Source organism: Spermophilus citellus (genome assembly GCF_964194105.1).
Source record: "Spermophilus citellus genome assembly, contig: SCAFFOLD_36, whole genome shotgun sequence".
NCBI lineage: Eukaryota > Metazoa > Chordata > Mammalia > Rodentia > Sciuridae > Spermophilus > Spermophilus citellus.
Genome location: NW_027673039.1, coordinates 2439328 through 2458192, shown reverse-complemented (window position 1 = coordinate 2458192; position 18865 = coordinate 2439328). Strand labels below are relative to the sequence as shown.

Genomic DNA, 18865 nt, shown 5'->3' with positions numbered 1-18865 from the left:
TAGTATTATTTCATTGAATAGATTGCTCATTCCTTTGGTTTGTACCTCTATACCCTCTTGTATCCCAATAACTCTTAAGTTTGGTTTCTTTATATTATCCCATAATTCTTGGATATTCTGCTCATGATTTCTTAACATTCTCGCTGAGCTGTCTATGTTCTTTTCAAGTTGAAAAACTTTGTCTTCAATGTCTGAAGTTCTATCTTCTAAGTGTTCTACTCTGCTGGTAATACTCTCATTTGAGTTTTTAATTGTTTTTTTGTTTCCTGCATTTCCAGGATCTCTTGTTTGTTTTTTATATCCTCTATCTCCCTAGAGAGTTGATCTTTTGCTTCTTGGATTTGTTTATGTAATTCATTGTCAAAGTGATCTTTCATTGTCTGAATTTGCTGGATAATGTCTTCCTTGAGACTCCAGATCATCTGACGCATGTATATTTTGATCTCTTTATCTGATATTCCATCAGCTGCAGATATTACCTCATCTAATGTTGAATTGACCTGTATTGTTTGTGGTCCTTTCTTTCCTTGTCTTTTCATACTGCTCATGTTTTTTTCTAGCATTGTTAAATTGTGTGTTAATCATTTTCCCCTTATATATTTATATTGTTCTTGTATAGCACCAAAATCCCTCTTTTGCGGAGAAAGACAATGTTAACTGTTCCCAATAACAACAGTACATCATCTAAGCACAAGTTTTCATTATTAATACATTTATAGTTAGATTCTAAGTCTATAGATATTGGTTTCAATTATTATTTAAGAATATAGTCATTAGTTTTATAAAAGGCATACCATATCTGGTGGCATATAGAAAACTTAATTTCAAATGATGAAATATGTTATACTTAGAGGGAAAGGAGTGAGGGTATGAGGCTAAACTAACTTAGCAATTTTGGAGAATTCTAACCAATAGACTGGTAATTTATGGAAGAATGTATAGACTCAACCTCCTATCTGTATTTAGATAGTTACCCTATGTATAGATAGCAAAAGTTAGGAGGTTGAAAGTGGGATAGAGGGAATACGAATGAAGAAAAGAAAATAAAAGGAAGAAAAGAGAAATAAGAAAGAAGGAAAAGGAAAGTAATATAGAAATAGAGAAAAAATAGGGGAAAGGTGGGGTATATGCAATTCCTCTATATTATGTTACTTTGGTAATTCGGTTGTTCATGCACAGTTCTTGGTTTCACATATGTTGAAGTTACGAAAGAGAGAGAAGAAAAGAGAGAAAGAGAAAAAAAAAGTCTCTCAGAACACTGTTTTCCTTGCTTCCAGTAGGTGGTGTTGTCTATTCCTAGCTTGAGCCTCTGTATTCAGGGTGGTGGGTATAGCCAATGTGAAAGAAAATGAGCTTCCACCTGTATCTTCTCTACTCTAGTCTCTGAGGTAGAAACCAGGTGTCTGTACAGTTGTCGTTTTGCATTGATAGCTACAACCCCCAAAAGTTTGTGGGAAATATTTTGAGTTATGGCAGCTAAGGGTGGGGGAGTTGGAAACTGGGTACCTGTGCTGGTAGCCACACCCACTTTGATGGGTTTTAAGGGTTGATGGGCTTCCTCTGGACTAGCACTTGGGGCAGGGCCGGACTTCCTCCTCCGGTCTGGCTGGGCACCTGCTGTCTTCCTCCTCCCGTCTGGCTGGGCGCCTGGCGTCTTTCCTCCTCCGGTCTGGCTGGGCGCCTGGCGTCTTTCCTCCTCCGATCTGGCTGGGCGCCTGGCGTCTTTCCTCGAGTCTCTTGTATTAAAAGTGATGGAAACTTCAATTTACAGCCCTGACTTGTAGGCTAGAAGGCTCTTTGCAATGGAGGAAAGAGGTTTCAAGATTTGGGGGCACTGGCTATGGTGCTGAGCCACTGTCTACTGTCCTTTGTCCCCTGTCCCACCTCTGCTACAGGCACACCATTTGGAAGAAGGTCAAAGGTGCTGTCACCCCTCTGCTGGCCAGAATCATATCTCTCATCCATAGAGATGGCAACATTGAGCTTCTGATCAGACCAGACTCACCATCCTGGGCCCATGACCTGTCGATATTTATTTTAAATGTCACCAAGTTGCTGAACATTCCACTTGTGATGAATAACATAAGATGAATGAAAATCCACATAGCACCCTTATTACCTCTCCTGTGCTTGAGAACATAGACTCTCTGCTTTCCAAGGAATGTTTGGTCCACCTCCTTCTATTGCATAGGGGACATGGCATCCTGGCAGGTCTTTGTTCTGTCTCCTTTCTCTTCATTTCCTTCTCTCAGGGCACCTGTTATAGTGAAGAAAGCCAGGTTGGACTCCATGTTCAGTAGGAACATTGCCCTTTGGAGAGAACATGTCCTTAAGCATTCTCAGATTCCCTGATGCTGTTCCCAGTTCTGGGGGGCCTCCCTAGGCTTCCTGTGCAGATTGCAGGGACTTCAATTCTGGAACATTGGCCAATAAGGGGCAGGTGCAGGCACTGGAGACTTGGTTTTGTGTAAGACTTTGGGCCCTCCAGTTCTTATACACAGGAGCCCTAGCCAGGAAGGCAGACAGAAGCTGACTCTGCAGCCTCAGCACCTTGACTTTGTCCTTTTTCTCTTTGTTCTAATAAGTTATACATGACAACAGAATACTCTTCTATTCATTGTACACAATGGAGCACATTTTTTCCCACTTCTCTGGTTGTACAGAATGTAGGGTCAAACCATTCATGTAATCATACATTTATCCAGTGTAATGAAGTACATCATTCCACCATCTTTCCTACTACCAGGCCCCCTTCCCTCTCCTCCTTCTCCTTTGCCCAATCCAAAGTTCCTCCACCCATCCTATGCCCCTGCATTATGGATTAGCATCCACTTATCAGAGAGAACTTTCAGCCTTTGATTTTTTTTTGGATGACCTTGCTTCACTTATCATAACATTCTCCAACTCCATCCATCTACAAATGCCATAATTTTACTTTATTTTAATGCTGAGTAATATTCTTTTGTGTATATATACCACAGTTTCTTTATCCATTCATCTATTGAAGGGCTTTTAAGTTGCTTCCACAGTTTAGCTATTGTGAATTGCGCTGCTTAAAACATTGATGTGGTGCAGGTAATGGAACCCAGGGCCTCACACATGTCAGGCAAGCACCCTGCTGCAGAGCCACTCCTGGCCCACAGTGCCTTCTGAGCACATGTTCTCTGGTGTTCAGAGCACCATATCAGGAACTGATTTTCAGTTCACCTCACCTCACTGCAGAACCATATGAGCCTTCCTGAGGGTGCTTACAACAGTGTCCCCTTCAGCTGGAGAATCAGGGACTATGTGGAAGAGCTCTGGGTCCATGCCCAGTACATCACAGATACAAAAGGTGAGCCCTTCTCAAGATGGGCTTTATGCAGCCCTGGTGAAGCAGCCTTTACCCACAAAGACACTGCCTGACAAGCAGTTGGCTGACAGCAGCTAGCACCTGGTAAATTCTGGGACATGTAGATATTACGCTTTGCTGTGAATGAGCTCAAACCATGTCCTGCCTTCATTTTGAAATTTCCAATAAAGAAGTGATAATATCCACTAGGTCAGAAGCCTTTATGTTACACCATGAAGGGAGACTATGAGGTGATTTCTGGTGTCACACCGTCCAGCAGGCTGGGGACTGGAGCATATTCCAGCAGGGACAGAGATTGCTATCTGCTCCAAGTTGACAATTCACATCCTGAGGCTCACACCCAGTAAACACTCCATTTAAACTTTCTCAGCAAATGCTAGCAATGAAAAGAGAATGTCCCCTTCTTCCACACTGAGCTGTTGGTCCCTCCTGAGTCACACAAGCTAGACAGTGTGTGCTCTGCTATCATATGCTAGGGGTGAGGTTTAGACATAGTCATTCCAGAAAAGCTAGTGGCAGTGATGTGTTTTGGAAGTCATCTTTCACATACATGTGATATCATCTTATCAACATTTCCTTAGAGAACCAGTATGTTCAAAGTAAACTTACTTTCCTGGGTCTTCATTCTGCCACTTGTCCTAAACCAAAGTGAAGCAGTGTGTTTCCTGCTGAGAGGATGTTTCTTCACCTGGGGTATGCCCTTCCTGGCCCTGCTTTTTCAGCAAAATATGCAGCTAGGAAGCAACTCCCCATCTGCTGGTAGGTAAATCTCTCTGCTTGGCGTAGTCTCTGATCCCAGCCCTAAAGAGCAGCCCACTCAGTCCTGATTTCCTGGAAACCCATATATATATATATATAGTATAGCACAAGTATAGCACAAAACTCAGGCTACCTTAGAATTTTTTTTTCCTTTTGGGTGAGTGTGGCTTTTGTGACCTAAATTGAATGTTGATCCTGTCTTCCTTTCTGTGTCCCCTAGTCTATACATCCACCATTCTCTATTCCCATAAGGCAGCCAATGGCATTTTGTCTCTGAGTCACCCTAGGGTGCTGCACTAGCCTGGGGCTCCCCTTCCAAAGAAGTGAGCTTCTTTCAGCTGTGGCTTCACAGGTCTCAAGTCACTCTGGCTTCCTCCATGCAGGATGGTCAGAGATGTTAGTGTTAATCTCCCAGTAAACTTCCCTGGGCATTTTTCTTGCCCAGTTTCCTGGAGATCAGCAGCATGAGTTGTTTCAGTGCTACTTGAGGGATTTCATGTTCTTTACCATGAAAGTGTCCACCTGGGAGGAGCTGAAAGTAGGTATCCACTCAAGGTCAAATGTGGAAATTGGACCACAGTATGGACTGGGGACAAATATGGGAACTCAGGTTCCAAGAGCTGGTGCTGCTGTGGGGAACATAATGAGGCCACAAAAGACACTAGGCTGAGAACATCCTCCAAGCTACTTAGAACACAGGGCCAACCCTCTATACTCCCCAAGGCCTCCTTGAATGGGACATTTCTACTATCTTGAGAAGCTCTCCATGTTCCTTGTAGCACCCTCTAAATTGTTGATTTTCTCTTGACAACATTAAGGTAAATATGTAACTGAGCTCTTAAGAATAATAAATGAAATTCAGTGGAAAGGTTGATACTTTTTGTTTATGAATCTGGGGAGAAAACCAAGAGTCTCAGGCACCGTAGACTAGTATTGTCAATAGAGTTGCAGCCCAGCCCAAGATGGAAACTCAGCTGTCCAGTAGTCAAACATAGCACAGATAAAGAAGATGACAAATGTGTGAGAACATACTCTAGCCCACATAATGGAAGGTTAGAGAGTGTTTTTAGAAAAGATCAGAATTTACCCTGAGTTTAAAAGTGGGTAGAAGGGGCTGGGGATGTGGCTCAAGTGGTAGCGTGCTCGCCTGGCATGCGTGCGGCCCAGGTTCGATCCTCAGCACCACATACCAACAAAGATGTTGTGTCCACCAAAAACTAAAAAATAAATATTAAAAATTCTCTCTCTCTCTCTCTCTCTCTCTCTCTCTCTCTCTCTCTCTCTCCTCTCTCACTCTCTCTTAAAGAAAAAGTGGGTAGAAATTATAAGCCAGCTACATAGAGCATAATTGTGTGGGCATCTAGAAAATTTTGCTCACATGCTCAGCGCCCCCAGGAAGTCAAGAGAATGTAAACAGTCTTCTGATACCACTTTTATCTGCTCATCTGTCAAAACCAAGTTTGCAAAAGGAAGGGCAGGCTCATAGGCCTCCTTGGCAGGTGTTTAGCAGTGGTCACATGGCAGGGTGGTTGAAGAGCCTGCCCCCATAGCTGCTGACCATACTGTGAGTGCTGGGAAGATGCTCACAGAAAATCTTTCCAGCTTTGTTTCTGATCACAAAGAAATAGAAACAATTTAAGTGTCCAAATAAATGAAGAAGGGACAAAGTATGACTATTTTAAAATGGTTGTTTGCAACCATTGAAAACTATTTTCACAGATAATGAGTGATAAAGGAATATTCATAATCTAATCTTGATTGAAAAAATCAGGAACACAGTGATCCTGATTTGAGAATGATTCTGAGGAAAGGAATGGCTAGGAAAATGTCTAGAGGCTCTACTGAAAAGCAGTTGGGAGATATGAAGTCTAATTTGTAATTTTTTAATGGTAAACTGAATTTATTTCCTCTTGGAAAACAATTCCAGTAATCTCCATGTTCAGACCACAGAGTAAGCATTAATAAGAGTAACATACAGGTTAGTTCAACTGATTTAAGAATTTGGCTGTGTGAATCATTAAGGAAAATCTTGAACACTCAAAGCTTCAAATGTATCCAGGAAAAAATTATTTTGACAGTCTACATAACAACTATTGCATATATAGTGATGCTACCTGTCACATCGCAAGGCTTACAAATATATATATGGGCCGTATCCGGCTTGGGGTTCTGTTCTGTGAGAACATCTCTTCATGGTTTGCAAGAATCTTCAGCAATAAAGAATAGTCTTGGATTTTAACTGTTGATATACCAAAAGAGAAATTCTAGGCTTAAGAGTATATAAAAGGAAGTCTAACCATAGTCCCATGTGTAACAGTTGTTTTTAATCTGTCTTTCTTAAAAATACTTTCTCTTAAGCCATCTTGTTCACTTTTTTTTAATCTTTCCTGAATAGGGCCCAGGTCCACTTGTCTTTATAAGACCATTTTAGTATCAGATGACATAATACATGTGCAACACTTTATATACAAGGAGTCTATCAGGTGCTCAAAAGTTCAAACACATGAACATCCAACAGTTTTGATAATACAAGTGTTATGGTAAAATACAATGTTCTGAATAATTTACATTAACAATGAAAGTTTCTTGCAAAGAGTAAAACAAGTTCCCTTTTTGTGCCACAAAAGTAATTCTCCTTGAGAGACTATACTTTCACTAACTGCTGTGTTGGGTCATCGTGTGATTAGAGACACTGATGCATTTTCATTTGACATTTAACAGTTTGCATGGGCTTGGGCTGACATCTCAAAGCATTTTCTGGATGACACTAAGCTGCAGCTCTGTTTGGATGAAAAACTTCTGTGGACACTGTGTACAGTCATAGACCTTGTCTTCTTGTCCATGGGCAGAGAAAATATGCTGCTGCAGCTTGTTTGCTTGAACAAATAGTGTAAAGCAGACAGGACACTTGAAGGTGCCTCCCATCCCTTCAAAGCTGTGCTCTATCAGGTGGCACTGGAGTTTGGCAGGAGAGTTGAAGGTCTGGCTGCAGAGTTTGCACTCGTGGTTCAGTCCTTCATCAATCATGTGATTTGCAACATGAACCTGTATTTCCCATTCATTGTAGAAAACCATCTGACACTTGATGCACTGATAGGTCTTCTTCTCATCGGACTGGGAGGGACTGATTCTGGGCATGGGCGACACTTATGGTGATTTCAACTGTGAGCTGTTGCTATCTGGCATGAGCTCTCAGTGCATGGTTTGGATGTGGTTCTGGAGTTCACTTTCAGACTCGAACTTCACATTGCAGCTGGAGCAGCGTGTCTTCAGTTCTCCTGCCTTGCCTTTGCCCTCGATGGCACTCAAATTCTCATTCTGGCCAAAACCTGGTCTATTTGTGCTGGGCTGGAGGCTGATGCCTGGGCTACTGCTCTTACTGAGATTTACGCAGCCAGCACACAGACCATATGGCAGGACGTTGATGTCAAGTTTCACCAGATCTTGCTTGGAACAGAATTCTTTTAGGCAAGATGCACACTTGTACAGTTTTTGGACATGCTGGCCATGCACGGTGGTATGGACTGTGGACCCATTCCCTGTCTTTTGCATGTGGAATGTCCCATGGATTTTGAGTTCCAAGGTGGAGGTCACAGTCTTCATGCATACTATGCAGCAAAATCCCATCAGAGAATTCTTCAGGTCAGGGTGCATTTGGCAATGCTCCAAGAACTCCTCTTCACTCTGTAGAGGCATCTTGCATATCCTGCAGTTTCCAGTATCAAGGCTCTTACTGTGCGTGACTTTGTGTTCTGTAAGAATTAAAAGGGAGGGAAAACGTTCTCTGCAAATAGGGCACATGTAGTGTTTGACCATGCCTTGGTGGGTCTACATATGTTCACGCAGGCCATTTTCAGAGAAGAAGGTTCGAGAACACATGTTGCACTTGTAATTCCCTTTAATGAGCTTGGCTTTCTTCTTCACAATGGCACTTTCTCCAGGTCTGATATAGTGGTCCTGGAGCTGGTGATTCTGCAGCAGAGTTTCCATAGTGTACACCGCCCCACAGATGTCACACCCATACATAGGCTCAGAGCTGTCCACATCTTTCTCACTCAGATCGTGACTGTTGTGGGACTCCTGGCTGTTGGTCAGTAGGGTCTGCAGCTCCACTTCTTCTTTCTGCACCTGCTCAGAGGCTCCATTTTTGCTGTAGTTGGGTGTCTTGCTTTCAGACACACAGTGCTTCTCTTGCAAATGTTTCTCTAGCAGAATGATGGCATGGAAGGCTTTGCTGCAGAACTTGCAGTTGTACTTCTTACTGTGAGTTGTGATGTGGCACTGAAGCTCCACCTCAGTGCCAAAGGGCTCACCAAAGAAGATGCACTTGTACAATTTGCCTTGGTATTCCAGGTGGTTTTGTTTCATGTGGAGCTGCAGGTCAGTCTCGTTGCAGAAGTTCCAGGTGCAAGACGTGCACTGGTAGACCTTCTTTTCATTACTGTGCTTCACAGCCAAGTGCAGCTGAATGGAGATTTTTGAGTCAAAAACTTCTTGGCAGAGGGTGCAGCGGAAGAAGACAAAAGTGTGCATGTCCAACAGGTGTTTCTGAAGGTCATCCACTGATGTGAACTGCTTGTCGCAACTCTCACAGATGTAGTAGGTTGAGGTGATCATAAAGTGAATGGTCACAGGCTTCAGCAAGGATTCTTGGTTGGGGAATTCCTTGTTGCACTGAGGACAGGTCAGTTTCAGCAGCACAGTGTCGAGATGAGTTTTTAAGTGAGTCTGAAAGCTGTCTAGGGATGTGTACTTAGCACCACACTGAATACAGATATATTCTCCGGCGGGATGCACAGGTGCTCCCCCTACTGCCTGCATGATCTTAAGAGATGTCTGCTTTATGGCCACAGGAGATAGGGGGCTCAAGGCCCGGGATTCTTTCCCATTGTGAATATAATTCAGGGCCAAGGGAATGTTTTTATGATTCTCTTTGATATGCTTGTACAGCTTAAGAACACTGTTGAATATTGGCGAATTTGTACAATAGATACAGGAATAGACTTCCACTAATGGTTCTTTTGGGTCCCAAGCACTGGGGATCCAAACTGAGAGCCACTGAGGTCACAATGCACCTGTCTTATATGCTCTTCAAGGGAAGAGTCAGTGACAAATCCCATATATCAATGAGGACAAAATAATGCATTACTGTCCTTAGCTGCAGGGTTTGCAAATCTGTGAGAACATCGGATGTGTTTCTTAAGGGTTTTGAGGTCGTTGACAACTTCAGAACAGAAGTTGCACTGGTAAACTATGGCAGGCATTGCAGAAACAATCAGGCCTGGGTCCTGAGCTTTGTGCACTTGCTTAACATGTTAATTTAGGTTATAAAGTGAGGGTAATACCTCCAAGCAATACTGACAAATATGGGCCTGTTCTGGCTTATCTAAATGAATAGTCTTTAGGTGAATCTGCAGAATTGCAAGACTCAAGAATGACTGCTTGTGGCAGTAAATACAGCTGTAGATAACTTTTGCTTGTTTACTCGAGGGGCCGGTCATGTCAGGGGTTTGCTGAGGAGCCCCCTTCCTCCCTCGACTCTTTGGGATTGGTGGGGCAGCCTCCACCATGGTTGAACTGTCCACTGAGAGGTTGGAATCTGGAGTTGGGATGGACACGGAGATGTAGCCCACCTTGACCAGGGAAAGGCTGTTGCTGTGATTGCAGGACTCCAGTTGCTGGTGACTGTTCATGTGGCTGTACAGTTCCTCGACTGTGTGGAAACTCTCAGAACAAATGCTGCAAGAGTTTTTCTTGTCCCCTCTGTGCCCCTGCTCCATGTGGTTCATGAGACAGGTCTCCTTCACAAAGAGCTTGTGGCAGTAGATGCACTGCAGGGCAGCTTGATCCTCATTGGGGGAGCATTCGGGGTGGCACTCTGCAATGTTGTTCTGGAGGTCTTCCGGGAAGTCAAAGTCTTCTTCACACTGACTGCATTTCTGAGTGTCCTTCATCTTCCAGTCCTGCATCCTGGAACTAGACTGGGAACTGTTCTTGTTCCTCTCATGAACCTGCATGTGTCCGTGTAAGGAGCTAGAGGACAGGAACCCATGGTGGCAAATGGCACATTTATATGGCTTGTTGGACGTGTGAGTCTTTAAGTGGATCTACAAGTGATCACTCCTGGAGAACGCAGCATCACATTCACTTCAGTGGTACTTCTTGTACCCGGTGTGGAGCTTTATATGGAGATCTTGGTTCCACTTGTGTTTGAACAGCAGACTGCAGTAGGTGCATTTGAAAGGCAGTGACTCTGCTCATGGTGCTTTAGTAGCTGAGGTGGCTAAACGACTTGTCACAGAACTGACATTGGTATGGCAGTCCAGGGGCACCTTCTTCCTCTCTAAAATTGCAACCTCTTCCATGACTAGGGGAAGTCTGGTCCTTGTTAGAAGGTGAGGAAGCTAGCCAAGAGCATGTGGGATCATCTTCAACATCCACTCCATCTGTCAGCTGATATTGATTAATCTTGTGTTCTGTGATATAGCTCAGTGATTCAAACACCTGGAGGCAACTGTCACAGTTGTCCTCCCGGTCTTCTGTCCTCTTCTTACAATCTATTATGTCTCTATCTTCAGCCTTGTCTTCAAGTTTACAGTTTGGGTATTTGAGGGATCTTGGTTTCACTTGCTTGCGGCGGCAAGACATCCTGCAAGGTCTTGGACTGCACTGGCACTCAGGTAGTCCACATAATAATAGAAAATGGAAGAAAGGCCCCCAAAGCCATCAGGATGGCTCCAGAGGGGGCCCTAACCCACAGGGACTCGCTTTATATGTAATCACTGAGGAAATCATTGTCAGCCCAGCCTGCATGCACTCACACACAGACAGAGGGGCATGATTAAAAGGCTAGAGCACGGGGAGCCAGAGGGAGGAGGGGTCGTGCCAAAACCCAGACTGGAGGCGCCAGCTGTGGCGCGTGGATCCAGAGCCTGGCAGCGGCCGAGCGCCCCACACCCTGCCCTTAATTCGTAATTTTTGTGTGTGTGGTTTTTGAATAGTTCTGAATTCCCACAGGAAAAAATCTCTTTATGATTCAAAAATACATACTGAAAACGCTTGGAAACACCAGTTTTTGCAGAGGGCCCTGTGGTTCTGTGTCTGAGCTGGAAGCAGCCTCAGGGAGGCCTGAGGATGGGCTCTGCTTGCCATGGGTGCACCTGGCCTATCAGCATTTCAGGACCAGCTGCACAACTTCTCCAGAATCTTGACCATCCAACCGCAGTTTCTGCAGAGCCTCACTGAAGCTTTACAGAAGCATGACATGGCTGGCTGTGAGATGGTACAACCCCTCGGGAGGCCCAGGCCCTGGTCTGCCACCAGAGGAGAGACCCTTCAGGGGGAAGGGAGCCAGCATAGCCCAGAGATATTGGAAACAGCTGGCTAGTGTTTCCTGTATCCCAAGACCCAAAGGAGCAGGTTATACATTGTGTACTTGTATTCCAAGCCTGGAATGCAAGGACACAATGCCTCTGCCAGGACCTCTGGCCTAAGGGAGCCATAGCCAATGAAGAGGATGGGTGGAAGGGCAGAGAACATTTGGAGTTCACTCTCCCCTTCCCAGATACTAGATGTGTTGGCTGCAATGGCCTGTGCTGAAATGCTGACAAGAGATAATCTGAAGCCAAGTCCCCAGGCCTGGCTGAAGCTGGTTAAGAAGATGTCTATACCGCTGGAGCTCGTGTGCTCAGATGGGTACTTGCAAGATAGCAGGATCACAGTCAGAGTTGTCATTGAAGAGGTCAGGTGAGACCCAGAGCCTAGCTCTTCCTGGCATGCTCGGCTTGTGCTCATCAACGGACTATGGGTTGTGGCACCCCTGGCAGCAGGACAAGCAGGTTCTCCTGCCATGGCAGGGGCTCTTTGTGCACTCACTCTGCACTTGATGAACCATGTCAAGTGCCAGCCATCTCATTAGATGTGGGAGAAAGAGGAAAACCAATGCAGCGAAACCATGGTGCCCCAGGGCCACAGAAAGGCAGGCAGCAGCATGAGAATCACTGAGTTGGCAGGGAGCCACTAGAAAGGATGGGGGTGATCAGAGCAAGCAGGCCTTCAGGATTGAGGAGGGTCCCAACCCATGCTGGGCTATAAGAGTCAAGAGGGACTCGCTCTGTGCAGGATTGTGAGAGTGGGGCACAGTGGCAGAGTGGGCACAGTGGCAGTGCATGCTGAGGTAGCAAAGTGAGACCCTGAGTCCTACCTTCATGGAGAGCTGGAGGAGTGTTGAGGGCAGAGCTGGTGGTTAATTTCTTCTGTCACCTCACCTTCCCATGCTGCCTTGCACATGCACTCTTCATGCCCTCCTCCTGTCTCAGACTCCTCTGTCAAGGCTAAGTCCCTGACACACTCTTTTGACAGAATCCAGTGGAATTCGGTTTTATCAATTGCATTCTTTCTGGAGCACGTGTTCCTGGGGACCAAGAGCCAGATTCTGGAGCTGTGCCAGCTGATGACCAAGTACATCTTCTCACTAGACAAGGTAAGCACTGGGACACAGAGACCAGGAGCCCACTCCACCCTCACCTGCAGGTCAGTGCTGGGCTTTCACAGAGTCACACAGGGGGATGTGACAAATTGGCCAGCCATAGCATGGATAAGCTCAGTTGTTTAAGAGTTGGCCCTCCCTGATTGCTAAGTCAGGGCATGCCACTTAGGGATAGCAATGACTCTACACAACAGAACTTCTGCAGGGAACTTGCTTATGGATGCTTTTCAAGGGCTGGAGGAGTGGGCTTCACTTACACCCAGGATGATCTAGAACAAGCCAGCAGCCTAGCCCTCAGAGGTAAAATCACCTTCACCCTAGGCAGGATGGCAGTGATGCAGGAGAGTGCCATTGAAGCTGGGGACTTCAAAATACATAGTATAAAGGGACCACAGGAACAGAAAAACACTGAGCCTCTGTCCTCAACGCCAGATAAATCTGATGACAGTGCTACTAGTCCCCTCAGAGAAAGCCACTATCTCTGTGGCCAGGCTGTCCAGCAAAAATAGCCACTCAGCACAACACCATTTCCACCTATTTTACCCTGTGATCTTGGGCTAGGGTGACTATCACATAAGCACATCCCATGGGTAGAAAATCATTATCCTTCAAAGTGCCCACTGTCTGGGTATCTGAGAAAGGCCGCTGTAGACAGGTGTGCAGCTTTTGAAATGCAGGCAGGCACACCAGACAGAGATTAGCAGAGACACCAGATGCCAGTGTATCCAAACTTGACTAGAATATCAGAGGCCTTGTGCAGGATGGTCTATACAGGCCAGGGCTTGATCACAGCTCCCAGGTGCCTGGTACCCACATTTCTTCTCAAATGACCTTCTGTCCTCTTCAACACACACCTTCCAGCTACTTGTCTTCAAAGTCTATCCCTGCTGTCACAGCCTAGGGAGCAAAAGAAGGGGTGGCAGTGCCAGGGATGGACCCCAGGGCTTCACACATGCTAGGCTGGCACTCTGCCATTGAGCCTCCCCTCAGCCCCTGCACACAATACCTTTAAGAACACATCCCAGGCTGGTGGCACATGCCTGTAATCCCAGGAGCTTGAGATGCTGAGGCACAAGGATTGCAAATGTAAAATCTGCCTCAACAACAGCAAAGCCCTGAGCAACTCAGTGAGACCCTGTCACTAAATAAAATACAAAGTAGGGCTGGGGGTTAGGTTTAGTGGTTGAGTGCCCCTGAGCTCAGTTCCAAGTACAAAAAAAAAAAAGAATATAGCCCCAAAACACACACACACACACACACACACACACACACACACACACACACACACCTGCTCATATTTCATTGCCCTAAACTAAGTCCCTTGGCCGCATCTAGTTGAAAGGCAGTGGGAAAACTTGCACAGAATGTGCTTATGTGCCATGGAACTTAAGAGGCATTTTGTTGTTGTTATTTTAGAAAAAGGAAAAAGAAGTGGTTTTTTTTTTTTTTTTTTTTTTTTTTTTTTTTTTTTTTTTTTTTTTTTTTTTTTTTTGCTTTGCTAGCAAAGGAGAAACACAAGGGTCTCTGTCCCAGAGGCTGTGATTTCCCTATTAAGGGGGAACACAGGGTTTTTTAAAGAGGCAATTCAGGGGAATCCTATTTTCCCAAAAATTAGGAAGGAGAGATTAGGGAGATCAGGGAGGAGAAAAAAACAGGCCTGCTTTAGAGCAGTAAAGCTATCTTTAAAGCATGATGTGAACTGCTGTTACAGAGGTTCTTTAAGGAAAAGTAAAGAAAAATGGTGGAAAGGAGTGTGTGTGTGTCCCTGTGGCCACAGGCATCCTGGACCATCTTCCCATATGGCCTGGACAAAGCTCTCTCTAAGTCTTTCCTGTCCCATCCAGGACCCTCAGATCTCTGGGGATACACTGGCCACTCAGCCAGGTCCAGTGTGGTCTCCAATGGTCAAGAAGCTTGCTAGCTGAGAGATGGGTTTTCTGGCTCTGCAAGCTGGCATGGGCATATTTGTAGGTAGTGGGAGACTTTTTCCTCAATCTAATGACCTCAAAAACTTCACAAGTTTCTGGTTCATTTCCTTTTAATACGATCCCTGTGCAAGTAACCACAGCCACAGATGCTAGCCAGTTAGTTCTCAGGCTTGAAGCCTGTGGTGTACACTGGTCTCTGTTCTGTGTGCCCCTTCCAGCTCCAGGGAATCCCCAGGGCCATTCATTGGCTATGCGATGCCTGAAAGGTTGCTGCCCTACATTGATCTTTGCTGCTCTCCTCCTGTGGTTGGGAGCTTAAGTGCAACTTCAGGGATTGCCAGGGGCCTCAAGTCTTACCTCCTGCAGGCTGCCACTTCAGAGCTGCCTTCTCCAGTTAGACTACACTCCCTGGATATTGGAAAGATGAAAGTAGTCAGTACATGATGGATATTCAAGTCTTCTTGTCAGGTCTGACAGAAGGGTTAGAGATGGCAACCAGAGGTGTTAAGCAGGTAGGGAAGCTACAGAGAAAGATGCTAGGAAGGCCAATTCTTGTGGCTTATCTGTCATGCAATTTTTCCACAGGTCACAGGGAACTGGTTTTCCCTTCTGTGCTATCCCTAATGTCCTTAACCAGCACCCCACTACTGGGCCACTGCTGCTCTTTTTCTAAAATGTGCTAAAATATACATAACACAAAATGCACTGTGTAACCACTTTTAAATGTGCAGTTGTCGACATCAAACACTAGGTATTGCACCACCACCAGATCCTGCTCCAGAGTGTCCTCACCTTTGTCACCTAACACAGACTCCCTAGCCCTTCCCCAGCCCTGGCAGACCCCCCACTCTACATTCTGTCTGTCACTCTGACTGCCACAGGTACCTCACCTAAGTGAAATTGTTCAGCATTTGTCTTTGTTTTCTGGCTTGTGTAGGTTTGACCAAATAAACAAAAAGTCTCTGCAGCTCTCAGTAAGTTTTAAGCCTGTAATTGGGCCTGAAACCAAAATGTTTGAGAAAAGCTTCTCTGTAATATGGAATTTCATATTCATCCAAGACTGTGCAAACATACTTTTAATGAAAAGTGTTAAATCTATTACCTACATATTGTATTACACCTTTATATTGTATTTTACCTTTATACACACAGAGAAATATATGGGCAGATGATTGGTTAATAGATGTTCTTTTTTTTTTTTTTTGGTAGGGTGATTCTGCCATCCTGACATCACCAGGAATAATATTTCTCTTTTCACAGCTTCCATGCTGTGAAAGAATACATCCAGGCCTACTTGTCCCTGTTAGAGAAGAAGGTGTTCATCATTAGAGGTAAGACCAAACTCTACATGCTCTTCATCAATTGCCTAGAAGTAAGCTGGCTGCCTCTTTATTGATTTATTTTGCAAAACATCTGAACCATATGGTTTAGGCAGTAGCAGAGTTTCTGAAAACTGACAGAATGCAGCTTTATTCAGTATAATTAACAGATGCTTCTTTTCCATGTGGAAAAGAAAGAAGTTTCAAAGACATTGCTTTGCCCTTATATGTCACACACACAGTCACAAGTCACTTGGTGATGTTTCCATCACTGCATGTCTGATATTTGCATGACAGTGAAATTCCCTAAGGATTCATTCTTGCAGGAGTCCCTATTGTTAAACAGTGTTTGACTATGTTGACATGTGCATGTAAGTGCAGAGCAGAAGAAACCACAGCCTGGATGAGTACACCACACGCTTAGCAATGGTCATTCCCAGCTGGCAAGATGATGAATCCTTTTTATTTTTAATGTCTTCATATTTTTCTTCAAAAATGTTAAGGTTATACACATTTTTTTCCTTATAGATTTGTTTTTTTTTCCAGTTGTTTACTATGATTCAAAAAATTTATAATCAGATCTACAATGATGGCCTTTATTTTCCCTTTAACTCTCACTGGCAATTTTAGAAAGTTGGGGACTTGCCTGTTACAAATAATAATATTCTTTTCTTTCTTTTTCTTTGTTCCTTAGGATTCAATTCATGAGGAGACCGGTGCTTATTGCACAAGGAATAAACTGGACTGCCAGAGGGAGGAAGGTCATTTCCTACAGACCTGCCATTTTGGAGTTGGTCGAGTACCTGCAGGAGGTTGCACGAACCCACCAGTGTCCTGACAGAGCTTCTGACCTCCTCTAGGAGCTTCAAGAGGGCTCAGGCAGGTCTTCTCTACCTTGAAGAAGTTAGCTACAGGTTCAGAAGGACAGAAACTGTCAAGGATCTTGCTGGCCCTTACCATGTTCCCCTCTTCTGGGTGTTTTTATACTGAGTGCCCCAGAAGAAGGCCCTCAGTCCCCAGTCACTGACCAGTTTTCTCCTTGCACTCTCAGAGCTGACTGAGGGAGAGCAGTACCAAATGTGATGCATAGAGCAGTTCTGAACCCAGACAGGGAAGGACTGGCACTGTGCATACCTGGTCCGGAGGCTCGCAAAACTGCACAGGATAGAATTTGTGCAGAGCCTCTCCAGGCAGGGCCATCGGTGTCTGTGGGTGTTTCCCAAGGGGATCACTGCACAGGTGAGATGCAAGTCCCTGCAAGAGCAGGCAAGTGGAAGGCACCACTCCTCACCCTCCCAGCCCTCACAGCAGGCAGGACAAAGGCAGGCATCTGGTCCTTGGTCTCTGCTTCAGGGTAGGTTTTGGCTATCTGCTGTAGGGCAAAGGTAGGCATGGACACATGTGTGTGCACACTCACATGTGTTTCTGGTTTGTTGTTTACCTGAATTTTATTTAGGCTTCACTTCTAATTGACTTGGATATAGGAAAAGTGAATGAGTATTATTTCTTTCAATATCTGCTTCCAGCAAATTAAATGGTAACAGCCTGCAGGCTGTGTCTTGGTGTCTCTGCCAGGCAGAGGTGGGTAAGAATTGAGACAAGTGCAATGAGTTTGGCTTTCAGGCTTCTACATTCCCAGTAGTCTGAAACTGGTAAATTCTAACTGTCCTGAAGTTTAAGAAATGGCACTGAAAATCCTGGCATTTTTAAGATGACCAACTGGGACTCAGAGATGACATGTTTTTGTCTCCTTGCATGGTATGGTACCATGTGTAGAGAAAGCAAGCAAATCTAGGGTCGGCCTCCCTCCTCCTCGGGCTCTCCATCCCTTTTGAGGCCATATTCCTGAAGACCCCCAGGATTGTCATGCCTGGGCCCCACAGGGAGTTCCAGGTCATTTGCCTCTAGCCTTCAATGGTGCCTGCCATCTTTCTTCACCTATGCGGAAGGGTCTTTGCAGAACACCCCACCTCACCCAACCATGACTAACCCTCTTCTCCTGGGCTGAAGAAGGACCACACAGGCCAGATGGACTGATACTTGGTGCATGGGGACAAGTACAAGGCACTTTGTGATGCAGTGGGCTAAGCCATGCTCTGGTGCAAGGCCTCCATGGCCTGAAAGATTCTCCCTGATGCCAGGTGGAGCCCCTCACACCTTTATCTTCCCTGATGTATCAAAGGATGCAGGTATTGTGGAGAAATCCTCTGAACAGCCCCTAGAGTAACACTATGTGCCAGGAGGCAGATGCCCATGGCCTCCCTAGTGAATGAAACACGTCAGCACAATTAGCAAAATTTATAGCTATGTAATTCACAATCCACATGTATGCTTATGAGTCTATTTTGATGTTGATACAAAGTTTTAGGATTCTAATATTTAGAAAATATTTTTAGTTGTAGAGGGACATAATACCTTAATTTAATTAATTATTTTTATGTGGTTCTGAGGATCAAACCTAGTTCCTCACCTATGCTAGGCAAGCACTCTACCACTGAGATACAACCCTAGCCCCAGGATTCTAATCTTTTTTTTTTTTAAAGAGAGAGTGAGAGAGGGGAGAGAGAGAGAGAGAGAGAGAGAGAGAGAGAGAATTTTTTTAATATTTATGTTTTCATTCTCGGCGGACACAACATCTTTGTTGGTATGTGGTGCTGAGGATGGAACCTGGGTCGCACGCATGCCAGGCGAGCGTGCTACCTCTTGAGCCACATCCCCAGCCCCAGGATTCTAATCTTTAAATTGTTCTGGTCTTGCTTTCTGAGTCCCTATTTATCCTGGCCTCATGCCAGGAAGAGAAAATAGAAAATCCTATCTCTTCTCAGGAAACATTTCCAAGACCAGTGAAGTAGTCAGAGGAGAATAGGTGCTGACTTCTGTTGCTCCATCATTGCTGTCTGACCCCTGTGCACTGAGGTTAACCTGAGCAAGTCTTATGAACTCATAGCCCCAGTCCTGTGCGTGGAGGCCCATGGTGTATGGCCCAGGGAAGGTTTCTCTGGTAGTGCTGGGTAGCTTC

General features: G+C 45.0%; 1 pseudogene across 1 annotated transcript; it reads right to left on the bottom strand.

Moving 5' to 3' along the window:
• Positions 1-6856: 6856 nt before the first annotated feature.
• LOC308640213 (zinc finger protein 521-like) lies at positions 6857-17239 on the bottom strand (annotated as a pseudogene). Its single transcript has 3 exons — positions 17138-17239; positions 16981-17052; positions 6857-10960 (listed from the first exon to the last, which is right to left on the bottom strand). The product of its transcript is annotated as a zinc finger protein 521-like (transcript).
• Positions 17240-18865: the final 1626 nt, after the last annotated feature.